We start from the raw sequence: 27,517 nt of genomic DNA, 5'->3' as shown, positions 1-27,517 counted from the left end.
TCCTGTTGGGTGATAGAAGGGAGAAAATTTGAATATACTGTTCGCCCCAAATCTGGAGCATGTAGAGCTGAGTGGCAGTTCAGACTTGGCTTCTCATCTGAAAGCCAGAGCTGTGTTTCTAACAATACTGCACCCACCCAGCATGAAATTGTAATGGATCACGCTTTGCCCTAGGTCCCTGGCTTATCCTTGGTTGACACTGAATTAAAGGACATGATGTGTGGGACTCAGTAAATCCCTAACCTGCTGTCCCAGAGACAAGTATTACCAACCGTACTATGCTGACACATGAGATTAGTGGAAGAGGTGTCCTCAAAGCCACAGGCAGAAATGGGTCATCTCGGATTTGGAAAGCTCTCTACTTGAAGTGAGTAGCAGTGCAGCCTGTAGACATAAAAGGCCAAAAATGCTGTGTTTTCTACCTTGGAGCCCTGCTGAGATCCACACGCAGCGAGCCCTAAGTGGCTGAACAGGACCATTCTTGTGATGGGTATTAGCTTTGTGAATGGCATTTTATTCAAAATTAGGTAAAAAAAAAAAGAGAGGAAACAGCCCTGTTTAGGAGCTGTACCCTTAGCAAGTATGAATCTCCTTCCACCACCAAAATCCCTAAATTTATATTAATGTACGTCAGCCAAGAATTTGATGATTAAGGGCATTATTGTGAACTTCTCAAATGCAATCCAAGTGTCCCTACTGTTTCTAATAACTGTGTGCAGCAGCAGCACAAATCTCATATCTATTCCCCTTTCCTTCTTCCCCTTGCCCTAATCAAATCCTTTATTCATGCTTTACTGACATACTAGGTTTCCTGGCTTGGTTCAGCAATGACTAAGTAGCTGTACAGTAACGAAACAGTGCTGCCTTTGTTCTGGAAAAGTGGAGAAATGAAGATGTATAAACTTGAAATTAAGGAGGCTTGGAAGTGAGAAGGAAGCCACGCGCATGCACTGTTGTACTCTGGCATGAGCTGGGTTGAATTTACCAATGCTGCTTAGAAAGAGAGCAAAGAAAGAAAACACACTCATTTGTTGTTTTGTTTTACCACCTTTTGAATGACCCAAAGCTTATCAGAGCTGATGATGTTTCTGTGTTTAAACTGATGGTACTCATCTGCTTCTCACACATATTTTCTCCATTTCACTCTCCTACACTGCACGTGCTCATCCTGCCAGTCAGGGTCACAAGGAGCCCTGATCGAGTTCTTGCTCCTGTGTAGCATCACGTTTTCAATTGGTATTTCAGACAGGAAATCATCCCCAAAGCTGTGCTTTGCTTAGGACAGCTTATTATGCTGCTTCCATCATGTTGGAGCAAGTGCAGAGGAGAGCTATAAGGATGATAAGGGGCCTGGAGCACCTTGTGTATGAAGACAGGCTGAGAAAATTGGGGCTGTTCAGCCTGGAGAAGAGAAGCTGCGTGGAGACCTCAGAGCAGCTTCCAGTAGCTGAAGGGGGCTACAAGGATGCTGGAGAGGGACTCTTCATTAGGGACTGTAGCAATAGGAGAAGAGGGAATGGGTTTAAACTTAAACAGGGTAAGTTCAGTTTAAATATAAGGAAGAAGTTCTTTACAGTGAGGGTGGTGAGGCACTGGAATGGGTTGCCCAAGGAAGTGGTAAATGCTCCATCCCTGGCAGTGTTCAAGGCCAGGTTGGACAGAGCCTTGGGTGACATGGTCTAGTGTGGGGTGTCCCTGCCCATGGCAGGGGGCTGGAACTAGATGATCTTAAGGTCCTTTCCAACCCAAACCATTCTATGATTCTACGTGGGCCTCTCCAAAGACAGCCCTTTTGAATGTATGTGCATGCTGTAAGGAGATTGTAAGTGTATCTCTGCCTGGGTGTTTTCAGCAAATCCTGTTAATTCATCATTCTTCTAGAAAGCCAATTTAAAATACAAAATGTTGCCTCCTGCATAAATCCTCAGGGCAGGATGGTGTAGCCAATGTACTTTCACAGGGCTTTGGATGCCCCCAATCTGCCTGTACTTCTGGGCTGGCCACTGTATCTCTGAGAGCCTTCAAGGAGGGAGAGGTCATCTGCCATGAAGGTGTCACTGCTGCAAGGTGCAGATGGGATGGACTAAGCAAGTGCGTACAAGCTGGGGACAAACCCCTTGTGCTGGTGGAGCCAAGTGTCAAGCTGAGGAAAATGGGGGGTGAAGCTCTGTTTTACTTGCTGGTAACCTTGCAAAGTCTACACAGACATTCAAGGTATGCAGTGGGCAGGAAGGGGGAATGCAGAACCAGGTGGAAACCAGATGTGAGCGTGGTTCATCTGAAAGTTTGTGCACAGACCTGTGGAGCTTGGCTTTCTCTGCTCTTTTGAGTCCACCTCGTGAACTACCCCACAGCACGTGCACCAAGGGTACAGTTAAGTCCCTTGGGAAGTTTGGCTTCTCCAGCCATCTGATGGTACGCATAGTCTGCTCTCTGTCCGGTTGTGGTTCTGTCCTAGAGCTGTGTGCTCTACAATGGCTGTGTGCTCTAGGTCTGGCTCTGAAAGGGGAAAGGTCTGCCTTCCCAGAGAGTCCTGCATCCTGCTCTTGCGGAGGAACAGGTCTGAGCTGGCTGTAGGGTAGTGAGCCTAACGGGGAAGGGAGGCACGGCTGGCCTGAGGAGGGACCTGACTGCCCAAGAAGCCAGCTGGAGGCAGAGGCAGGTCACAGAGCCAGTGGGAAGACAGAGGCACCTGGAGGAGACTACATTGAGTTCACGGCAGTCTGGAAGGCTCTGTGAAACCATGCCTAAAAGGATTGACTAGTCTTTCAAGGCAAGAGCAGGAACAGTCTGGTTTAATACTGTGGGTTAGGCTTTTTGGTAGTTTTAACCTTTTTAGGGTAATTCTTTAATCCAGGAGTTCATTGCTTAGGCAGGCGCTGGAGTAGGAGGTAGTCATGGGGGCTGCTTACATTGAGGGAAGGCAGGGATAGATCCACCTCAAAGCTCTTGAGCTTTTGAAAACCCAGTGCCAGATTTATCCCTCCAGCCAGTTCCCATGGCCTTCTCTAGCCAGCCATGACTGGTTGCATCTGCACCAAGCTGGTACAACTTCATGGCCCAACCAGTGTCCCCAGTGGGGAAACTGGGTCTGGTGTACTGGAATTTTGCAGTGTCCCAGCAGTGCTCTGCAGAGCAGGTCCCCAGGTTCTCAGCCTGGAGGGATGTGTTACTCTAGCAAGTCCTTTTTCCCAGATTTTCCTTCTTCGGTGGGAGCCTGAGGAAACATGGGGCCACTTTCTGCTGTTTCCCATGTCTTCAGAGTCCTTTGGGTACTGTGGGCCTGCTTTCTCAACCAGGGTGGTTTCCCTGCACATTCCCCATGGGAAGAGCCATCAGTGCGGTCGTGATGCTGGAATTCATTACGAGATGACTGTGACAACTGCGGGAGCAGATGGGCTTTTAGAGACCAGAAATCCCATTTCTCAATTAACATCTTCAATAATTAGACACATGCAAAAGCAAAAGAAGGAATTAAAACACGCGGAGGGCTTGGGGCGGCAGCCTGTAGGCAGAGTTGCCTTAACACTCGTGTGAGGCTTTCCAGGTGGCTGCAGTGTGGTGCGGGCTGCAGGAGCTGTATGTGAATCACCTGATACGCTCTTTGCTTCATTTTGCTGTACTCATTGAGCTGTTGTGTGAAGATTTCCACACCGCCACCCCAAAGCATGGTCATCTTTCAGGGCTTTGCGTTTCATCAGCTCAGTAGTGTGACCCAGTTACGTGATTTAACAGGGGCATTTTGTTTTCTTTTAAGGGCACTATTGTGAAAATATTCTCTTTGTTTCTTTGATATTGAGGCAGTGACTAAACCCCATTCTTCTTCCCCTGTCCCATCCCACCCTGCCCATCTTTAAATCCTGTTGTTCTGCATTGAAATCCTTGACCACAGCAAAAATTAAGTATCATACATAGCAATATGTAGAAGACAAGGGAACTGTAGAAGGCTATGGAGAAGCAATGGTCATCTAAGGCATTAGTATTGCTTACAGCAGATCCTCTCGGCTCCAAACCTTGTACATTCTGGTTGTCTTGGGCCAAAGGGGCTGTGGATTTGTTGCCTGCCCTCCAACTAAGGTCTTTACTCAGCCCAGAATAGCTGCTGCTCTTCCCCAGGGTTAATGCATCACAGTTATGCTGAGGGAGAAGGCTCATCATAGGCTATGATTTAGGAATAGCAGCTTTGGATCATCATCGGCACAATTAGGGCTACAGTCAGGAGGAGAGTGGCAAAAGCTGATGGAGTTTGTGCTCCACTAGACTGAGTTGGTATCTTCTTTTAGGAGAAGAGAGATCTCAGGTGGTCCTGAGGGATGTCAAATGGGATGTGAGGGCTCATAGTGGTAGAGGAGGAAGATGCTAGGTGTAGGTGTGGGATACAGACGGGACAAGTGCCTATAAATAAGGAGATCCAGCTGCTCGGAGTAAGCTATTCAGGAGGCAGGTAGTTATGGCTGGTCAGGAAGTTTTTCCAGCTAGTCTGATTTTTTTCTTAGAAGGCATGTTAGAATTTGATACATAAACAATTGCCAAGGTAAGTTTTGTATTTTCCACAGTAATTTTGAGTTGTGCAGGAAAATGAAAAACTGAAAACCTAAACTCGATTTTTTTTTAATTTATTTATTTTTTTTTATTTCTTATGAAAGGCCTGAATGTTCCCAGGATAGGGATTGAATTTTCCAACGACTTCTGCTGAAACTGGTGGTAACTTGCTGATTTCCCGGAGGTAACACCTGGTGTCTCCCACGAGGGCTAAGATGTACAGTGACACCCTGCCTTGATTTTAAAGTGTCCTGTCCTGGGTTTGCTCCCTGAGAAGTGGCAGGTTGCCTTAAAAGCCCCTTGAAATGTGCTCTAGCCACCACTCAGCCACACTCTCACACATGGTGCTTTAAATTACCAGTGCAAATCAGAGTTGGTTTAAACAGTTCCTTCTCTCTAGCAATAAACGGAAACATAGAGCTCCAAAATATGCAAAGATGCAAAATAATCCTGGCAGGGGGTAGTTAATCAGGCATTAAAAGCCAGGACTGGGTCCAGGCAGAGATTAGACAGTTGCTCTTTAATCAAAGCAATTGAGCTCATGTGTGACTGCTAGTAACACTGCTTTTCAACCTGGAATTGGAGTTAGGAAAGCAAAGATTTCCTGTAATTCCATGAGTATTATTATTATTTGTGCAATGATCTGGAGGCATTCTCTTTAACCATGGTTTGGGATCACGTGCTGTCAACTGCCTGTTCCTGCTAGAGCAGCAGTAAAATAGAAAGATGTCCTTTCTGTCTTGGTCCATTGCATTGCAGAAACCATGGTGAACCATTGCTTCTGAAGGTTAATGACTTGTCAGGGCCTGCTACCAAACCCTGCTGTAGGGTCACTGCCGGGACGATGCTCTCTCTTAGCTGACCAGCTCTGGCAGCAGCCATGTGCCTGAGCCTGACAATTGCAATGCCTGAGCGAGCCGGTTGCGTGCGGTGCCCAGCCTTTGCCCTGCTCATAGCACCAGTAATGTGGTGGTTTGGTCTGTAAGGTGAGAGCTCAGTCGCAGAAGCCTGTCTCTCATCCCCCAGCCTGTGGATCATGCTTTATGTGGACTCTGAGGCTCCATTACAAAATATGGGTGCTGCTGTTGTGTGGCTTTAGCATTCAGGCACAGGGACGCACTGGGCAGACCAAGAGGACCAAAACCACCTTGAGAGTGTCTGTACTAAATACACAGCAGTCCCAGGAGCTGCCTCCTGCTGCATAATGGAGCTGTGCAGATGTGAGAGCACAGGATTAGAAGGGCCCTGAGCTCCTCACTGTCAGGATTTAGAGGTGGATTTGAGCTGCACAGCTCAAGCACAGGGCAGCTGCCCTCGCGGCTGGTGCTCGGTTTCTCCTTTCCCTCCTGTGTTGAATGCCAACTAGTTCAGCTTCTCACTCTCTGCACAAGTACCTCTCTTCTCAGCTCTAGCAAGGTCTCCTCGTGCCAAGCAGAGCTGGTGCTTACTGGAGCTTACTGGACCCTCATGGGCACTTACTCGAGCAAAACTGTTTATGGCACTGGGACGGCTGCCAGGTTTGCACCTCCAGCTCCATGGCCACTGAGATAAATTGCAGCCCAGACTCCCTAGTGCATGGACAGGGCAGGTTATTACCAGCCAGCAGAGGTGGTGGTAGATATGGAGTTCATTTTTGGCAGTTTTGAAAGGTTTCATAATTGGGTTTTGTTCTGGGTATGATAGCACATCAAGCAGTCACAGGTTGGCTTTATTTCTCTCTGGTCTTGGAAAACTTCTTGTCAAAACGTGATTGCAATATATGGCTTTTGACTTCAACCCACTATATTTCCATAATGATCAGTTTGAACAGTGGTGTTTGAACGAAGCTTTGCCCATCAGTTGCTCCACGATGCTTTAAGGATTGGAGGAACAGAGGAACTCCATTTCCTCCAAGGGCTTTCGGGTGGCAGTGACAGCTGGCTTCAGAGAACAGGTACAAGTCCACCTTCCCAGTTTTTTAAGTAGACTTGAAATGTTTCACTGCTTACTGAGCATGACCTGTATCCTTCTTAGTGGAGGGAGATGCACTGGGGACACTTCTCATTTTTCAGGATGAGCAGCTTTTCTCTATTCTAGTAAGGACACAGTAAAGAGTGCTTGTTGGAGGCATTGTCTGCAGATGAGTAGTGAGTAACTCATTAGCTGTCCTGGCATTCTGCTCTTAAGTTTGGCTTTCCTTGATATTAGTAATCCTCACCACTTTCCAGCTAGAATATTGCTGTACGTTGTGGCCCACACGGACTGCTAAAAAGAAGTAAAGCACTCGGGAATTGGCTCAGGCAGATGGAGCTCAATTGATCTTCATCTTAAAATTCCCCAAAGTGAAAAAGGAGGCAAATAGATTCACAAGGGAACCACCTTGCTGCTTTTCCATGCTAAAAAGCTATGGAATTAAGGAGTAAAGATGTACATGTAGACAGGTGAGAATGCTGCTGGACAAAACCAGGGAGATAGAAAGATCTTCAGGTCATGCTCTGACACTCTGCCCCTCTCTGTGGTGATGGGCTGCAGTATCCCTTCCTTCTTAACTGATGCTGCTTACTGCCATCAGGACTGCAGGCCAGCCAGAAAGCGTGCTGAAAACATGCCAGCCACGAAAATGGCTGTTCTGGGTTGATATCTGAGGTGTTAGGAGGAAAACGAATAGGCTATAAAGGAAAATCTGAGAGGGAGCTGCGGAAATCGAAGACAGCACAGGGGAGAGACTGCTAAATAAATGCAGAGTGGTGTTGCTGTCAGCACCCAGCAACCCCTTCCAGAGAGCCTCCCTGCACCCAGCAAGAAATCCCTGCGTTCTCCGTTAAGAGTTAACACCAGATCAGCACAATCCCTATTTTTAACTGTCTCCAAGTCTCCTAGCAGCCTGCTTTGACTGGGTTATGCTGAAGGCCTGCAGTAATGTTTCTGCCATTGGGGAAAAGAAGAATTCCTGTGCTGGCCTGGGAGCTGCAGGACAATTCCCAGCGAGTCCTGCTTCGCTCACTGCCTTTTCCAATGCTTCTGTCCGGTTGAAATAAGAGCCCTTCCAAAATTTCTGAATAATTAAAACTCCTTGGAAGGCAGGCCTGGATTATCTTTCAAGAAAGGAGGCTGACTGCAAGCAAAGTCAGCAGTGTCTGTGTTGAGCCGTGCAGCAATGCTTGGAGCAGTTTGCCCTCCGATGGCCAGTTGGAGCTTGCAGCTCCTGCTCTCCACTGCACATAGAGAACCTCCATGCTCTCCACTGCTGCCATAGAGGTTTTCCTTCAGCTCAGATGGCTCTGGACTCTGGATTAGTGCATTGTGCTCCTTGCCTGCATCATTACTCCAACCTGAGGATAATCTGTTGGGAAGGGAGAGCAGGGGGCTTGCCTGGAGCAAACCACTCACAGCACAGGCCGCTCACATTGTCTCTGGCAAAGCACTCCGCATCCAGAGCAAAGCAGAGATCTGGGAGCAAGGGACAACCCATGGAGCAGGCATTCCCCAGTAGTCAGCTTTTGTCAGGGATGAAGAGGAACTGTTTGGAAGGGGCATGCTTTTATCCTCCTCTGCAGAAGAAGAAACAGGATCAACAGAATCTTAAAGGAAAATGCAGTGAAAATAGAATAGTTTTGGCTTTGCATGGTGAAACAAGAAAGTAAATACAAACTCCTGGTTTCCATAAACTTGTTTGTTTGAAGTACATTTATTTCCTGAGGCTCAGAGTTTCAGGTCTTAGGTAGAAGACAGAAAGAGGTAGGTAGGCTGATTTACCCTCTTCCCCATCTTCAGTGACATCCCAGTAACAATGAGCTATGAGGCTCTGCCTGCTCCTCTTCTTCATCCTCCTATTGGAAAGCTGTTCTTCTACTTTGCCCTTTGGATTTGTTGGGGTTTTGGTTCCTAGCATTTTCAGTAGATTTCCGGCCCCCAGATGTTTCTGCAGTCCCCAGCTATCTGCAGTGGACTTCTAGGCAGTATGTGCATGGCAGCAGTTCTCACCGTGGTGACATCTGGTGTCCCTAGCCCCACTCTCCAGAAGACATACCTCAGAAATCTGGGCTCTGTTAACTGGCCCTTAGCACCAGCAATATCCAGAGTTGAATTTCTTGATCTTTGAGCAGCTGGTAGTTACCATGCTGTGTCCATTGCAGCAGCTGTGGAAAGGCAGATGATTTTAATGACAGCGTGTCCATTGAGTCTCTGGCTTGTCTGAGGTTGTGGTCATTTCCTCTTTCTCCCAGATAAAAGAAATACAGAGTAAGAGAAGTTCCTTGGCCATTTCTAGGTGGACACTTTGAATATCTCATTTAATTTACTAGATAATGATCACATTTATGAAACAGCTTGTTTCAATTTTCTCATTATCACTAACCGAGATGATAGCTTATTTAATCCACTTCTGCACCACTTCACAGACAATGAGAAATGTGGGAAGGAAGGTCATTCAGGGTAGCATGTGGAGCCTGCGCGTAAGCAGGCTGATACAGAAGAACCTGCCTCAGGTTTCTAATGAAGGCTACTAATAGAAAGCCATGTGAAAACGAGCTATTTTTCAGGGCCTGTGCTGTTGTCTGTTCAGGGAGAGCCATTGCAGGTCATTACATTAGATTGCTGGCATCCAAGAACAGTCTCAGGTTTGTCTTCAACACCTCATACTCCCATGCTGCTGGAGCTGCAGTTACTAAACCAGATGCCAAAGCTTTTTCTCTGAGACGATAAGAAGTCTGTGCTGGCTGTCAAAAGACTGATATATTGTCTACCAAGAGGACTGAAGCAAATGATGAATGAGATCAGAGATGAATTTGCCCTAATACTAATACGTTATTTGTAAGAGCACAGAGCATTTCCGCTGATTCTGAAAGAAATTTAATCCTCTGCCACTGAGAAGGAAATGGGTTTGTAAGTCTGAGGAAGGAATGCATCATAATCCCAGAAGAAATAGGCAGCAATTTCTGGCACTAGAGATTTGGCAGAATTTGGGGGTTGAAGCAGAGCAGGAGGTGCTTTAGCTAGTAGATTTCAGCAATGGCAAATGGGGTGAAGGACACCTGTGGTCTTTTGGCTGTCTCTCGGCTGTTGTGTCTGTTTCTTACCACTTGTGATGGTGGTAAGATTAATTATTTAGTGTTTTTACATGGAAAAGAGCAAGCTCTCATGCTGCTAAGCCTCCTTCCCTGCATCCAAGTGCACGTAAAGCCCTACTGTGGGAGAGGAGGGGGTCCCAACTTCAGGATCAGACATGGAGGAGAATCAGCTGATGGCCCAAACGGGACTCCCAGGGAGCTCTGATGTCCATCTCCCTATTTGCCCAATGCAACAGATGATGAACGAACCCACCAGCTGTCTAAATCAGAGCAGAAAGAATGTGACTGAAAGATTCTATCCTCATGCATGCCTTCATGAAGTTACACGTTCTCTGAAGGCTTATGCAGAACCCCCTAGAGTAAAGTAAAATTTTTGCTCTTATTTAAGTTGGCTTCTAAAGAAGGAGGTGCACAAAAAGGGCCTGGAGTACTTAGGCACTCAGCTGTCTTTGACAGTCTTTCTCTAGGACCTTCTGGAGAGCTCAAATGAAAACCCAGGTGTGCTTTGCAGTGGGATTTGTTTTTTCTAAATGGAAATTATAAGACAAGGAGAAAGACTGTCTTTTCAAAAGGAAAAAAACCTCTTTGGATTGCAGCTGTAAAGCAGACTGTCAGACCTTCTTGCATCCATTAAATATCTGCTTGACCTGTAGCTGTCTGAGAATCATTCTTAAAATACTCTATTGTAAATTACCGGGATCAGAGCTGTGCCTAAAAAGTTCTTTCTGATGCGCTGTCCTGCCTTCAAATCTTACTCATTTTATGCTAATTGCTGGCAGGTCATAATTTTCCAGTAAACCACTCAGAATAAGCTTCATGCAGATATTAATGATATAATAACTCTTTGAGAAGTCACTATGAATGAAATATGAAAAGCAAAAGCATTCGCTTTTGGGATTTGAGCACTTCGTATAGTGCTTGGCTTCTAGACAACGTGTACAAATTCTGTGTATAGATGGTTGAGGTTTAATCCCCAAATCACAGTGATCAGTTACCTATGGGATTGGCTTGATTAGAGTGGAAGTGCCAGGGCTGCAATTTCTGCCCAGCCTTAGGGCAATGAGGTGTCCGTTCCCACCAACTTTGGTAGCAGCCAGGTGCCATATTCACTTACACTTCTTTGATGAATCCGAGCTGTTACCACTTGCACTGCTTATTGCATTTCTACTCTCAGCCTTATGGAGGGTTGACTGCAAGTTGTGTGTCGTGGAGGGGTGTCTAAGGTGCACTGGTAGTAAACGGTATGGTCATATATGCCTGGGGGTACCACTGCTGCCTATGGCAATAGCCCAACTGCGCACAGGTCCAGGAAGGGCAGTGCCAGGAGGAACTGCTGGCTAGACCACCTAACCTAATGAGTAACTCCTCCTCTGCAGTCACACATCTGCTGTCCAGTGGTGAGTGGGGGAAATTCTACAGAGTGAGCTTGTTCGAGGCAGTTTTAGTCTTATTAGTTTTTGGAGGAAACCCAGGAAATGTTACATTGGAAAGCTGAAAGCTATTATGGCAGGATAGCTGCTAAGTGACTTGGTATGTGCCCTTGGGGACCAGTTTTCCCAACTTTATGAAAAAATGATATAACCTGATTCTCTGGTTTTATGTCACTGCAGACCCAGTGTGGTGTGTTCTGCAAAAGCATCACGATACTCAACAACTGCTATAGCATTTCCATTCTTTTTGGTGGGTAGGACAAAAAGGGAAATGAGAAAGCAAATGGTGAAAATGTAAAGTCTGTTATTGACTGACTGACTTCTTGGAACCCAGTAAGTTGCTGGACATTGTAGATTTTTTAGTCCTTTCAGTTACTCCTGGTATCACCCATTGATGTTTAAAGAGAGGAAAATGGGATTTTCCATGTCCGCCAGTTAATTCATTGTGATCAGCATGCAATCTTCGGGGCACCACCACCATCCGTGGACCTCTCCTCCTTCCTCTGCTTTACCACCACTGCTGCCTGGTGTATTTGTTGAGCTGTTCACTCTGGGCATGTGCTCCTATTGGAGAGGACCTTTGCTGACATCTTGTCTCAAGTCTGGAACAAGCTGAGTAGCTGAGCTGGGACTTGAGTTGTGTTTCAAGGGAAAGAGGCAGGTAATAAGTTCTTACAAATAGCTCAACCCAGAGGAGGGTTGAACTGGTTGGGAGCTGCTAATATCTTCCTCTTTCTTTCTGTTATTTTGAAGGAGCAGGCCGTGCTGCCTTTGACAAGCTATGAGCACCTCTAACCTTCAGGGAAGGTTTAATTGTCTGTTTGAGCCCAGGGCTGGCACCGGTTGAATTGCACCGGATAGCTTGAAGAGTATGAGAGGATCTGAGCCACTGGTTTCTGTTACGCAAGGTGGCTGTGCAGTGTTCCCCCCTTCCACTCTCCTGCAGCGCAAGTGCTCAGCATCCCACCTAATGAAGTCATTAGGAGGGACCTGCCAAAGCCTTCACATAGCTCGTATGTCTGCTCTGTACTCATGAGCTTGGGCTGAGTCATCTCCTCCTGCAGGTCCTGACAAAAAGTCAATGTGATTCAGGAGGTGCCCGGAACAAGGCAGCTGGGTTTGCTGGCTGGAAAAGCCACCAAATGAGGAAGACTTTCTTGTTGCCACCATGCTGCTGTTCCTGGTCTGCTTACAAGCAGGTATGACCTGGAGCAAACAGCGATCTCAGACAAGCTCTTAGGCTTAGGAAGGGGAAAGAAATGAATAGAAACTGGGAGGAAAGGATGAGAATAAGGATGGTAGGAGGAGCCATTTTGGCCAGGCAGGCTATGCAGCCGCCTACAAAAAAAGCCTCTTCCCATCATCCCAGTCACATGAAAGACTCCAGTGCGCACCAGAAAACTGGTGAAAGGTACACAGAGCAGCAAGCAGAGATTGGAAAGCTTTGTTAAATAAACTGATGGGCAGTGCCCAACGCAAGTGTTATCTTTTGTGCTTCAGAAGATAATAATACACAGTGTTGGGAGAGCACTGCTACGTCTCAGCCTGTGCCATGGTGGAGCATCCTGGGAAGGAGAGAGGCAGGGTTTGTTGGAGTAAGGAAGCATCTGAGCATGGTAGGCATCATGGTCATTTTAGAGGGCCACGGTCATCACCTGGAGGCATTTACTGTTGTATCTAGTCAAAGGATGAGCTAAGATGAAACTGTGGTGGCCTGAAGTGTGGAGCAGCTGCTTCGCCTCCCCTGTGGCATGAGTACCCACTCATGGTACTCATGAGGAAGAGGAGGCTGTTAGCCAGCCTGCACCTCCTAGACACAGTCATTTTGTTGTGTCTTTAACAGACCAGGCAGCACAACTAATGATAAGTCCTTTGAAGTTCCTAGCCCTCTCCCCACACTGGTGCGTTACGTTTGTGACTGTTTGAGGCCGAATGGTGTCTCCATGCGTGCAAGGAGCTGTCATGCTGTCATGAGCTAGTTAGAACTGGCAGCTAATGCTTGATTTTACATTGGAACCCATTTTTCCCCCCCCGTGCTGGCTGTACACGTCTCTTCATGCCCAGCTTGTGTCATTTCCGTTTACTTACTACATCTCTCTTGGCTGGCCTCGCTTCCTCACTGCCTGCTGAGCACACATGCAGCTTCGGCTGTGCCTGGAGCTGTGCAGACGTGTAGCGCCGTGTTTCCGAGCACTCACTCTGCGCCAGCCAGGTTGGTCCCACATGAAGAGATGGCGCGGGCTGAGCGAGCCTTGGGTGGCACCAAGCCAGCCAGGAGGTGAAGCCGACAGCTTGCCGCGGTTTTCAGGGTAGGTGTGGTGTGATGAACAACAAAGGTCTGAGAACAAATGAGTAATCTCCCTTTCAGTCCCAGCTCTTTCGCCTTTCGTTATTAAAATAAAACAAAACAAAAATTCCTTTGCATTCCATCACTGAGTTCCCAAAGGGCACTAAATGACCCTTTACAGTTGATTGCCACCATATATCCCTATCATCAGCGTGACTCCAACTGAACCTAGAGCCTCCCTGTGCTCACAAGCATTGTGTGTAGACAGCAGGGATGTCCTGAGGTGTCACCAGACATGGGCACAGCAGATGGAACCTTTCCCCATCTTCCAAAGGGTGGATGTGGCTTGTCCAGATATGGACAGGAAGCTCAAGGTAGAGATTGATGCTTAGTTCACATCCCCCTGAGTCCTAGTTGAGAGCTTTTGAACTTATGACAGCTCTTTGTTACCCAGTCTGGAAAAGCAGCAAAGCACAATATCTGATATTAAGCATGTGAGTAGTTTTGCTCTTGATTTGTAAAGCCTGATGACCAAATGCCCGAAAATCATTCCTTTTAAGGTGTTTCAATTTAAGAACACAAAACCAAAAGAACTTAGCCCATTTAAATAATTTGTCAAGTCATTTAAATCTTTCAAGAGCAAAGGTCAAGCTGTACAGCTCTTGTTAAAAGAAAGTGCTGTGAAAGTGTAAGATTATACATCCTTCATTTTCAGATTGCCATGTTTGACGAGTTTTTATGTATTTATCTTTCCTTTCCCCAGTGATGTGTTGAAGATAACTAATAAGCTGGTACGGCTGATTATAATAGATCCAAAAATAAGACTCAGAGATTCCCCGCAGCCCATATCCGACAGGTCTTGTCACTTGAATGCATTTGTAAAGAGCTGGTTTGTCTCTCCCCTTGACAGATGCTTTGATGAGCTAATCATCTCATTTCCATGAACTGCACATCTGTAAAAACAAAAGGGGATGAGACTCGCGTAAGTGACTAAGCCCTGTTCTTGTTTGCATTGTTTCGTTACTGTTATTTAAGTGGAGCTGGTATTCCTCCCATGGAGCCTGCCATGCCCTGTGCCTGCTGACAAGTGACATGCACACATGCTATTTCAAGCAGAGGACTTCTCCCTGAATTTCTGCTCACTAAAAAGTCCATAAGAGGCTTTTTCCTTCCACCAGTGATGGTCTCTGATACCCCAGGAGCAACCAGCTTTGGCTCAGCCAGCCACTTGTCTCATGAATGTGTTGCTCTCACTTAGGAGGCAGATAGCAAGGGCAAAGCTTGGGAGGTGACAGTGGTGCAGAACTTCCTGGGAGCGGCAGATGCTCTTCTCCATTTTCTGCACCAGTGGTCATCCCCAGTGTTGGATGTTCACACGGGCCACAAGCAGCAAGAGGGTCCTCATTGTGCTTGCCATGTGTGAAGCAAGTGCTAGCCAGGGGACAGAGATCATGAGCCTGCCAAAACAATTCTGCCAGGGCCATCAGCTTCGTGGGGTCTCCTGCTCCAGGAGGCAGTAGTTCTCTGGTGCATGTTACTTTGGTAAGACACTGGATGCTAAATAGGTGGTTTCCTGCCTGTGTTATTGCCAAGCTATAGATTCCCATTATGTTTTCAGTGTTGTGCTCAGGGGCCAATGAGGTACAAAGATGAACAACTTTTCTATACGTTTTCTGTAGTTTTCTTTTACATTGTGGAAGCCAAAGCCCCTACGATCCCCAGTTCCCATATGATTATTTGAATCAGGAAGTTTGTCTATTTTTTGTTTAGGTTTTTGTGGAGTAGAGCTGTGATGGAGGAAGAGTACATAGAATGATCTTGGAGTACAAGGAGGACTATGCCTGGCTACTGAGATGAGCAGGAACGTTAAGTACTAGTTGGGTTGTAAATCCTCAGAAGTTTGTTTCCTTTTTTCAGTTGCAGCTTGAATTTAGGAGAATGACACATTGTGTGTGCCTCACCTCCGCCTGTCCAGAGCCATTTATTTCAAAGCAAGAAGGTTTGTGCTCTGAAGTGGAAGTTTAAAAGGGAAATTATCAGGTACTTTCAAAACCAGTTTTGCATCTTTGTTACTGCTTTATCTGTAGTAATTTGAAATGCTGTGGGTGGAATGTTTTCTGGTGCAATGCCAGCAGGTAAGTAAAGCCCAGCTTTAACCCTTGGGCTTCTCTTGTCATGGCTTTGTAGCTTAGGATTGTGTTCTGTGGACAGTAAAACTACTTTATGCTTCTCTGGCAAATATGAAGGGAACCCTACACAGAGCTCTGTGGGCATTCGTTTCTTCTGAGCCGGGGTCACTGGGAAGGGGGAGCGTGTGGGGCTGTGGCCATTCTCTGCCTGCTCTGTCTTTGCAGATAGCTGCAGTGCCAGTGCTTTGGGCTGTGTTTTCCTTTGGTAAGAGTTGCAGTGAGCGGAGGAGCTCACGCTGCCCTTGCAGAGGTGTTTCCTTAGTCGGAGCTGCAGGCTGGAAATTCATTATTTGTGCGTTAGCCTAAGTTCCCTGGGAGGGGGTTGCTGGTATGAGTCTGTCCTGGTCCAGAAGCGGGCATGCGCAAAAATGAGCCACACTGTGAGCAACCAACTGGGGAGGCTCCTGCATTCGTGTTCACAAATCAGCACTGGAACATGGCTTAGTGATTGGTCTTTCTATGCAAGTAGATCCTGTCTGGGGTTTTTTGTTGGTTTGGGGTTTTTTTTTTTTCCCTTTTTTACTACTTTTTTATTAGTTAAATGCATCAACAGCAGCGCATGGAAACTGTGCCGTGGGCTAACATTGCTGGCAAGCAAGGGTTAAAGTGTGGCCATTCCCCTCTTCCATTTCCTTACTAACAGCTTTCACATCTTGGCATTTATCAAAATAGATGCTAGAGCCAAAACCTCACAAAGGTGGAAATGATCACCGCAGGGCAGGCCACTGTTTCCTCTAATCTGATCTCAGGCCAAGCAGATACAGCTCCAGCTGCAGCCCCTGCTTGCTGGAGATGTTTATGAGGAGCTTCCATGGTACCCAAAGCTGGAGCAGCCCAGGGAATTGTCTGTGCAACCTGAAAACAACCAAACCAGGGTCATGTCATACCTAGAAGTGTGGGTTTGGACAGAATATGCATGAAAAGACATTATGGGTGGGGGTTATAAGGGTGACAGGGCCATTGGGAGCCAGCTTTAGCTTACAGAGTAGTGTGGTGGGAGAAGGCAACTAGTTTAAGTAAAACATCTTGGCCACCCCGTGAAGTGGATAGTGAAGGAAACAGATGCTTTGTGTTCCCAGGGCTGCAGTCAAATGCAGTTGCCTCCATCCTTTTTCCTAACCCAAACCCCACCAACAGTCACAACAGCCAATGGTTCAGTAGGGCTTGAACAGGGACCTTGATTGGGCTGTAGTTCTGTTGATTTTATGGTCATGTGAAAACATGATGGCTTTAAATGCCAGTCTGGTGGTGCTCCTTGGTAGATGTGTGGTGTGGCAGTGGGAGGAAAAAGCAGCAGTAGTGGGACTTTGCTGCTCACTAGCAGCTCCAGCATGGCTGGCACTGGCAGAGATTGATGGCAGCTTCTTCTGGACTTGGTTGAGTGTTGGGGTGGCATAATGGGTGCCTCGTGGCTGCTTCTTCTGTACCCTGCCCCTTTTCTTCTGAAACGCAGAACTCTGGAAGAAGAAGAGTTTGGTGGAGCTACGTCTGAGTTGCAGAAGTGCAGGGAAGGGCAGTTACTTCTGATCCTGGAGGCATGTGGGGAAATGCTGAGCTCTCAGATTGCATTTGAGGACAGTGGAAGCTACACTGAAAGCCCAGTATGTTGGGAAACAGGCTGTAAATGAAAAGGGGATGTGATTTCATAAGGTGCATTGAAGCTTGTGGAGGAAGCTTACCTAAGTCAATTAGCAATATACATGTGCCTTGGTATGCGTGAATCCTACCAGCAGTGTTGAGGCTTTTAAAGCCAAATCTGATGCAGTTTTGGGCAATCCTGGAAATAGGAAGGTCTGCAAGACTCCTTTGAAAGTGCTTCATGCTGGAATATTAACTCAGTTTTAAAAGGGCTGCCAACATACGTAGCTCCATCAGTAGAAATGGAGGTGAGGTTACACCAGTTACATTGGTAAGGAATGGTGTATAGACATCCATTAAATTTTAAATCAGGCTTATTTTGACCTATTTAAAGTTGATTAAGAAAAGGATGGTGTTGAGCCACAATAAAGTACTCTCAAATAAAGGAAGCAATACAAAGTAATCAAGTGGGTAATAAGCTGGATCTAGAACAGCCAAGTTGCACCTCTGCCTGTCCAGTTTTCTATTAAGATTCATTTTACAGTACAGACTTTGTCTCTTTTATTTTCTCTGTGCCTATGAAGGCATTTTAGTTACCTGCTCTACAGTGCCTTTTTTTTCCTGTGGACATTTACCACAAATAGCATTCAGCCTCTTACCCATTAAAGTTTGTGCTCAAACTCTTCGCCATGTAGAGGGGGAAACAAGGGGCCTACAAGGATGCTGGGGAGGGACTCTTCATTAGGGACTGTGGCGATAGGACAAGGGGCAATGGGTTTAAACTTAAACAGGGGAAGTTTAGGTCAGAAATAAGGAAGAAGTTCTTTACTGTGAGGGTGGTGAGGCACTGGCACAGGTTGCCCAAGGAAGTTGTGAAATACTCCATCCCTGGAGCGTTCAAGGCCAGGTTGGGCAGAGCCTTGGGTGACGTGGTTTAGTGCGAGGTGTCCCTGCCCATAGCAGGGGGGTTGGAACTAGATGATCTGAAGGTCCCTTCCAACCCAAATCATTCTGTGATTCTGTGATTCTTCACTCTCATCACAGATCTGTACCACAGTGCGCTCTCTGCTTGAGACTGAGAAGTACTGGAGGTGAGAAATTCAAGCTCTGTGCATACATGTTTTTGCATTATAAGAAGAAATGAGTGCTGTGATGTTCAGAGCACCCAAAGGGCCAGTATAAGACACTGGCATCCTTGCATTTGCCACGGGTTCGGTATGTGGCCTAGGTTTAACTACTGCTCTTGCCCTAACGCAGTTAAGACCTCCTTGAGTTTGAAAAGTGCTTTGAGGTCTTGAGATGGTCAGGTCTTTCTAGAAAGACAAAGCATGGCTATATTCACCTTCTCTTTCAAACCTTTTATTAAAACTGCCTTCTGTGAGCACCAAATTCACACGAAAAATGCATAAAGCATTAAAAAGTCATGGCAGTCTGTCTCCTTTCCCCCACTGATTGCTGAAGTTTCTCGATTTTGTACTTGGTTTCCATCACTTGGGAGACACATACATCATGCCAATAGCATCCATAAACATTCTTAATCCCACTTTACTGGCAATTTTCTCTTGCTTTAATGCAAATGAGATCCCAACTTGTATGAGAAGCCACTGTTCTGCCTGGCTGCACTGGTAGTAATGCCCCCCCCCCCCCCCCCACCTTGAAGCATGCTACAGTTGTATTTTGAACATAAACCCACACTTATTTCATGTTTACATGGTCTCTAGACTTTCAAATCCTTCAAGGGCACCCCGAAATGTGCCTTCAATTTCTGCTGGTTACCAGGCGCTAGAGGAAATACTGGAGGCTGTTCAGAACAACAGCCGCAAGGCAGAAATCGGGATGTACTGGAGACTCATCTGGCAATGCCAAAAAAAGAAAGCACTGCGCTTTAGGAGGGTTTCTCAAGTGCTCACCAGCACAGTAGGCGTGGGGTGGTGGGCTGTCATCCTTGTGATGGCTGGAGCGAGTGGGGTCAGCCAGAATTAAGCTGCAGCTCACAGTTTTGAGAAGGGCTGCTGCCTCATCGCATTATCCAAAGGTGTGTTCGGTGCGTGGTGGTACATGTCACCCTCATTAAGCTTCATAACGTCACGCAGATCTGAAGCTGGTGATTTGCTTCTGGGACCACTGCCATGCCTCGGGGTGCCTGACGGGAGGATTATTTTTGTTCTTTGCAGAAGACACTGTTTTCCAAATGGATCATAAAAAGAAAAATGTGCTCGTAGGTGTTGAAAGAGCAAATGCTTTTGCGTTTGACTGTGCTGTGCTTTTTCTAGTTTCTCCAATCTTTGGAAGCAAATGGGAGCTTTCATCCTGAATTTAAATTCTGGGTCCTTGTGCACTGGCTTGGAGCACATAACTACAGTGAGGACTGTGATTTTTGGGGGGAAGGCAATTGAAGCAGTGTACAGAGATTCACAAAACACACCTTCTGAGATACCATCTGCTCCCTTAGCCAAGTTTTGCCTTTTACGTTTTCCTGGGTCTTCTCAGTTTTGTTTTTGGTTTGTAGGCATTCATGCTCTTACACACCCCCAGAGTGTTTCTGAAGCTCTGTTAGGTCTGCATCTGTGCCTGGTTTGAAATCCATTTCATCCTTTCTCATGGAGGTGATGGTAACCCACACTGCAGTTTTGCATGAGGCAATCTGCCATGCTGTGTCCTGCCCACAGTGCTCTCCTTACATGCTCTTTCTTTACTCCATGTTACCAGAGACCCTGCCTGGACCCATCCGTGCTTGTCCTGGAGGTTGCGTCTGGTGTATTTTTTTTCCCATGTCTCTGGCTTTTAGTCAGGTTTCTGCAAGTCCTTCCTGAGAAGTCCCTGGTGCATCCTTGTATACTGATTTTGGAGGATTGTGCCGTTGGTTTTCTGCGCTATAACGTTTGGATCCATACGGAGACTTCTTATTTGTTAGTAGCTCCCCAGGCCTACAGCTGGCCCAGTCTCCTCCACCAGCATGCTTCTCTTTAGCCTGTGCAGACTGTGCAGGTCTGTCATGAAATCCTTTCCATGACTCATCCTTTTAATCCTTTTAAACTGCCCACTTGAACAGCGCATTGTAGGCTGGGATGAGGAACTCACCCAGGCTTGAGCTGTGCTGGTGCCTTTCATCCAAGCGACTCTGAAGCTTCTGGAGGGGAGATAATTCCCACCATAGACCCACACAGACTGGGACATGAGTTCGTGTCTCTGGTTGCTAGGGAAAAGTCTTGAATTTGCTGAACCAGAGACCACTGCCTTCACTTGCTGGAAGGCAGGTTCAGCTGGGAGAGTGAATGGGGAAAGGCTGAGTCTGTTGGTCTTATCAGATATTATTCCGTGCTGCTGTTTCTTTGTATATGGTGATATCTCTTTTTTTGTTCAGTATTTTCAAAAAGCTCTTTTCTGTGAAGTCAACAAAACCAATTTTTCTTGGGCATTTTTCACATGAGAAGGAGCCAGTGGGGCTGCAAGTGAGGGTGTCCCCATCACAAGGCGCGTCCTCGCTGGGTACTGTGGAGGCAGAGCTGGTGCTCTCTGAATGGCCAGAAGGAAATCAATCAGTAACCACAGCCGATTCCTCTGGTGGCACAATCTCTATTATTGGATGCACAGAGTTATCAAATCTTACCTGCTGTCAAAACCACATTAAAATGGAAACAGCAACTTCAGAGAATTTTGCATGTGTCTCATTTCATTCACGGACCATCTGAGCTCTGGTTGCAGGGTTTGTCTGTTTGGAGCAATCTTCCTAGGTGGATGGGTATTGTCTCTTTTCCCTGTGAATTCTTCATGGCATTGTTCATCTCCTGACTTAATATTTTTAATGCAATTCAGGAAAGCATTATCACCAAACTGTCTGTGCAGGAAAGTGATGATCAGTGACAGCCTGAATGTAGCACATCAACAACTTCCTACGAGGCACTTGCTACCTCCACAGAAGTTATTTGCAGGTAGTTCTTGTTACTCTTTGTCTTGCCCAAAGGGGAAAGAGTTGCTGAAAAAATAAAAAGGTCAGTGGAGCCCCCAGAGATTGCCTCTTGTTTCCATGTGGTCTTGGGAGGTCCTGTTTTTCCAGCCTGTAAAAGGAGAATGTTCTTACTAGATGGAGGTAGGAAGAACGTTGAGATGTGCCGCACGAGTTTGTCAGGGACCTAACTGCAGAGAGAAAGGGAAACAGGCCCTGTGCTCTGCAGTGAACCCAAACTACATGGGGTAGAGTTTGAGCAGAGCTGCCGCTCCTGAACAGAGCAGGACACAGTTGTGCTTCTCCTTGCTCCAAAATGAAGTCAAAGGGGAACGTGCTAAGCAGGCAGCCATCTCTAGGGGCCAACACACTGCCTGCACAAACTTGCTGCTGCTCTGTACAGAGCATCACTGATGCTCAGTGAGATGCAGTTTCCAAAGTGGCCATTGATACTTGTCTCTTCCTCTTGGGGCTGGTCTGGGAGCTTTGTGCCAGGGGTAGGATGACAGTGGTTGCACGTGGGCATGTGTCAAGTGGAAGAAATAAGTGACCAAGCAGCCTTGCAGAGAAATGTAATCACTAGTAGCTGTTTGTGTGTGTGTTTATTTTAATTAACCTCCAAACAAGGTATTTGATTATTTTTTTTCTTTTTAAGTATTATTTGAGCCCAGCTTCAAAGTGACCTCCTGAGGTAGTGGTTCAAATTATTCTTGGCAGAGAACAACTTTTGAGTAAGAGCTAGAGCCTCCTAATGAGGCCTCAAAACATTAAAGCCATCACTTCATTTCCTCAGGTACCTGCATGCCTGGAATACATTCTCCTTATATGCCCCTTTTTTTGGACTTTAGGAGGGGTGACAGAGTTATTAATGAAAACAGTGACACGCACAAGGTTTGAAAAGGGAACAAGAAACACGAAAGGCCTGTGAGCGGTTTCCTCCTCTTCTCTTTCCCCTGCAATTTATTCTATTCCTGGTTTTCTATGTGATATCTCTTCCTTTAAAAAAAAAAACAAAAAAACCAACCAACCCACATTCCCCATCCAGACTTATTTTGGGATGGTGCTTGGGAACACCTTTTTCTTTGAACTGAATCATTGCTTTATTTCATAGGTACAGAGGCAGCAGCAGGGACCCCACACACGCTCCCTGCATCAGGTGTTGGTGCTATGCAGACATACCACAAAGAGACGTGTAGGCAGTAAATCCCTGCCCTGGTATGGGGATACGAGGGAGGCTCTCAGAAGCACTTTTTTCTTAGGGTTCATAGCCCTGTTTGAGTCAGTGAGGACCACTGATGTTGTCTCCATGTAGGTGAGGCTCTTGATGTGAAAAGACATGGAGCTAGTTACAGGTAAAGACTAAAAGTCAAATCAAGGAATCCAGTGCTGGTCATCTCTTCCAGGTAACAGTTCAGGGCCTGTTAACCAGCCTGGCATCCTCCAGAGCTCTGTGTCCCACAGAAAACTTCCTTTGTGTCATCTACTTCTCTGCAACCTTCTTGCCACTGTTCCCTATCACTGAGAAAAGCTGGTGTACTGCGTGGCCTGAATGCTGCAAGAGTAAGTGTATTGTCTACAGTGAAGTCATTTTAAAAAATTAATACATTAAAAATGTTTCCTTCCTCTGCAGTAATGATAATCTTAATTTTTGAGCTTCCTGCAGTGGAACATTTTCTTAATTGAATTCCTAATTCATTGAACATCTCTAACAAGCATTAATGGCAATTATCATCTTACTGGCTGCATTCTTCTAAGGGATGCTCTTTGGAGACAGGTTCATGAAACAAAGCCTTTTTTCCCCTCTCAGGACACGGTTTTAACTCTACCCTTTGCTCACCAGTCAGCATCAACCCAGGACACTCCACTCCTCCAGACCAGGGAGTGAAACAGGAGGAAGTGCTGGGCGTCTCTCATGGCTGTCTCCAGCTTGAAGGCACTAACCCGCTCGCAGGCACCCGGGCTCAGCTCTGGTAGTTCAGCTGAGCTTACTCCGCAGAACAGAAGCTGGGAAGGACATCCCTGAAGGTGAAGGCTGCTCTTGCCCCAGAACACCACCACCGATCAGGAACCCTGTGTATTCTGCTCAGTTCAGCACTGAATGAAACATGCGCTTTCCTGAATGCTGTGTGATCTTACTGCATCCATTCGAGACCTGCTTTTTTCCAAGGATCTGGGGAGCTGGAGATCCTTAGCTGGCTTATGATCAGTCTGGAGCATGCTGTCATGTTCTGGTACATGTTCCTTATCCCTCCATTTCCACTACACTTTTTATTCCTTATTCTCAGTATGATGGGTCCTTTGTTGGAGATGAGCTCCTGTGTCTGTCGCAGATACAGGTACATATCTACAAGAGCTAAGCTGCCTTTGGGCTGCCTCTCCAGCTAGTTCAGCAAACCTTCTCCAGCATATATGAGCACAAACCCTGCAAAGGACTTGCTTGAACCAGGCAATTTTTGCAGCATTCCCTTGCTACACATCTCCTGATGCTGCCCTGACTCCTGATGGAGGGCATGCTCCACCATGCCGTCTGTCCTGAAGTGCATCTGAAGACATCTCTATCTCCACGAAGGTTGGAGAGGCCTTTGCAGGGCTGGTAAAAATACATTTGGTGATGTTATGGTTGCCTTGTCTCGTTGGAAAAAAAGAGGACTGGAAAGAGAGAGAAGGGAAAGCAAAGAGGCTCTAGCTTCAATGTAACTGTCGGCACACAGACACGACTCTTTCTCCTTAGGGTTGTTTGAACAAAAAGCCTTTCCCAAGCATCCGGTCTGTCTCTGCTGTACCCCAGTGCATATCGCTGGTTAGCTCTCGCCTTGAAGTGGTGGCATTGTCAGTCTTTTGATGACCAACTGAAATCTAGCAGCGCTCCTTCAATGGGCACATCCCAGCTGCTGCCTAGGTAAAGCATGGCAGCAAGGTGAGCACAACTCAGTGCCCTGAGATAGCTCGTCTGCTAAGGCAGTGCTGCATTCTTGGAGTTAAATGAGTTCTCACAGCCAGAAGCTGGCATCTGTGGAGTAGGGAGTAAGGGCTCCATGTTTGCTGCATGGAAAAAGACACATGCGAAACAGTCTTTCGCATCTTGTTTAGATGTGGCATACCCAATTCTCACCTCTAGGACCATTTATCCTCTATCTTTGGTATTTCTAGAGTTTAATTATTATTATACCTCAGTGTTTCCCAAGATCTGAAGTATTTATTCAAGACCAGCACAGGGTGAATGACCTACGAAGGGATTTGTGTTCTTTTGGGAGGAAAATCCCAGTCCGGCATGCTTTGCGAAGCCAGCACCATCCCTTCCTTTCGCAGCCAGAGCTGACTGTTTCCAGTTTGCAATTCAAAGTGAAGAGACAGTCCAGAGGCTGCAGGAACATCCAGGGAATGATTTCCAGGGCAACCCCACATACTGCTGCTGGTTGTGCAGGAGCTAAATGGAGCATGCATGTATCAAATAGCTGCAGCTCTGCCAGCTTATTGCAGCCGGGAAAGCCATGCTTACAACATGCAGAACAGCCCAAGCAATCTTGGGCCATGCTGGGTCATTTCTCATGGCAGAGGCTTTTTGCATGATTACTTTGTGCCTGTTGTTTTGTGACTTGCCAAGGAAAGACTAGAGAGGAAGCACGTTTGTTTGAGGCGTTATTCTTTAGATCCGGAAGAGAGCTGGCAAGTTTGGGAGTGTGGGGGGGAATAATGGAAAATAATCCCCTCTTCACCGGAGGTCTGAATTCTTCCCTCTTCTCTGAAGGTCACTGTCAATCATGAGCCCAGTTACAGCATAGCTCCTGCAGAACATCTCTGCCTTGCTATCCAGCTTCATTATGGTTGCTATTTTCTCTTGCCTCCCAGGGCAACATTATACTGCACTTTCATTGCTGCTCACAGGGGAAGGGAGCCTTTGTAAGCAAACCTCTTGTGCAGGGAATAGTCCTGATATAAAGCTGTTCGTGTGCGATGGGAAGATGCATACCTCAGAATCACTCTGCAGTCTTCGTCTGTGGTTCATTATAAACGTGACAGCAGGCAGGTGAACACTGCTGGCTAGCAGAGAAGATTTTTCTTCCCCCCCCAGTAATTATCAAGTTGAGCTGTTTAGAAGGAAAACACTGATTATCTTCTATCTCAGGAAAACTGAGAACAAGCAGAAGTACAGAGCTATTCATATTAACTCTGCGAGGCCAAAGTGAGTGCAATAACGCCTTAAACTCCCAGGGCTCAACACATCTGCTAATAGAAGAAGTTGTACTAGGGACTGGCTGGACCATTTCACTGTTTAGTGGTTATTTTGCAGAAAATACAGAGTGCTGAAGATGCTTTTCCATTTGGGTTAACTGAGGAATGCTCTCCAAAAACACTGAACATGCACGATATTTTTAACTTAAAATGCAAGGAAGCGTTTGGCCAGTTAAGCCTCTGATCATTTAAAATTAGCACATGTGGCTCAGAGAATACAGCCCAATCCAATTAGAGCAGAGTGCTTTGCTAAAGGCACATATAAAACCAGGTGCTATGGAGAGGAAGAAAGGTCCAGAGACTTCTCAGTCCCCATCCGCAGACCAAGACTCTGCCCTTTTGTTGTAATTTTAATATTCTTCCCATGACTTTGATTTGGAGTGGAGAAGAAAGAGATCACAAACACCCATGGATCTTCTACAGCTTATGTCTTATTTTCCAGCTCTCTCCTTTTCACTGGTCACCTGTATGGAATGCAAAACATATGTTTTACTCAAGGCCAGAGCAGATAAAAGTGCTCAGTATGTTATACATATATTCAGTTAGGAACTTAAGTCAGGTTGTAGTTCAGTATTGTGGAGGGTGGTGGAGCAAGGTTTTCTTCAGAGCACAGCCCAAGTGATGGAGCAATTGATAAGGGCTCTCTGTTGTCACCTCTTGTTCTGTATGCTGGATCGATGGCTCAGTGACACATCCCACAGTCTGGGGGTCTCATTCAGCTCCATCCCTTATCAGTTTAATGCCTTTTCTTCATTTTTATTAGTAACGCCAATTTTTACTAAGGAAGCTTGTACCAAGCATGCATCGTTTATTTAAAGGGATGATGCAAACATGTGTCTGAAATTTCCTGTGGATATTGACTTCTGGGAGGTTGTCCATATTTTGTTTGGTCTGTGGCAAATTGATATCTGTGTAGTGCTTCCTTGGAAAAATTTGGTTTGCTTTGAAAGCAGTAGCTCATTTAAGGCCACTTAGTACATGCTCTCAAGGCAAGCTGCATCAAGGCTTTAACTGATTCCAGCTGTCATTAAGCAAATTTGAGGTGTCTTTTTACATCAGGGGCCTCTGAATATGCTGATATTCTTCATGGCTGTGGGCAGGGCAGTCTGTCCACTGGAGACCTGCCCAGAAAGGTGACCACTGCCCAGCACTGTGTTTGTTCAGATGGGCCTAGCCATATTTTCCAACATGGCATGTGTCTCATCATTCTCGACGGGTGAGCCCGCTATTACAAACCTCCAAACTGTATCTTGTTTGTATTTTTGGTTTATTTGTATTTTTTGTTTTGTTTTTGTTTAGAGAAGCTGGACAGGTTCGGATATGAGTGCACTGATGTTTCAAATCAGCTATTGTCATCAACGAAGAGCCTCCACTGTGTAAATTAGAGGATGTAGGTTGAAAAAAAACCAGGGTCACATGAAGAGAACATATTGTCCTTTGGAAGTGGCATGAATAAACTGGTTTTCTGGAGGCAATTTTAGAGGGTTCATTTGGAGGCACGCTGTCATCATCAGTCCATACAGCAGCCTTGGAACCTTCAGAGCACTTACAAAATTGTTGCAGAATTTGCTTTCACGTGGAAATCCAGATGTTAACGCAGGGCCCCGGAGCCTGTGCCTTGCATGTTGGGGACAGAGAAAACACCAGCAGTCAAGTAGCACAAGCACAGACAATTACCCCCGTCAGTTAGTTACATTCCCTTTGTATTTAAACTTCTGGTTTGTGTTTCAGTGCATTCCTTGCTGCATTGAAGTCACTGCTGTTCCATGATGTCTTCTCTTTTCTGCATCGTTCAGGTAGTTATGCTGCCTTAATCACAGCAATACTGGAGCTCTTCAGTAAGTGTATCACCACGGGACCTGCATTTATATTTTGTGGCTCTTCCTTCTTCCCTGTCCCTGAGATGATGACCCAGGTGAGTGTTTCATTTTAATGTTTTCCTTTTTTTATCACTGCTGATAAACAAGTGTCAGCAAAGGAGTAGTTCAGTAACTTAGCGCTTGAAACGTGATTCAGCTCTGAGATCTGCTGGGAACTCATTTTAGGGTTAGTGCTTGAGAAAGGTGGGGTTTATTTCCATGTTTCCCAACCAGCTGGCCTAATGGAGTCTGGGAAACAGGTCATCCCAAGCTTCACTGTGGCCTCAGTGGCCTGAAGGTATTTAAGAAAATTGTAAGAGCTGAAGATTGACTTTGAGTAGAGGAGAATGATGGGCAGGATGGCTGCCCATCAACTCATCGTGTCATTTAGCTGCTAGCCGGGTC

General features: G+C 46.2%; 1 long non-coding RNA gene across 2 annotated transcripts in view; it reads left to right on the top strand.

Moving 5' to 3' along the window:
• Positions 1-27,517, top strand: part of LOC115614410 — a 108,432-nt gene that overhangs the window by 68,462 nt on the left and 12,453 nt on the right. For both annotated transcript variants that reach the window (XR_003993717.1, XR_003993718.1), the window contains exon 2: positions 27,050-27,168. This is a non-coding gene — a long non-coding RNA (uncharacterized LOC115614410). The remainder of the gene's footprint in view (positions 1-27,049; positions 27,169-27,517) is intronic.

The sequence above is a fragment of the Strigops habroptila genome, chromosome 11 (genome assembly GCF_004027225.2).
Source record: "Strigops habroptila isolate Jane chromosome 11, bStrHab1.2.pri, whole genome shotgun sequence".
Lineage (NCBI taxonomy): Eukaryota > Metazoa > Chordata > Aves > Psittaciformes > Psittacidae > Strigops > Strigops habroptila.
This window is presented reverse-complemented; position numbering and strand designations above follow the sequence as displayed.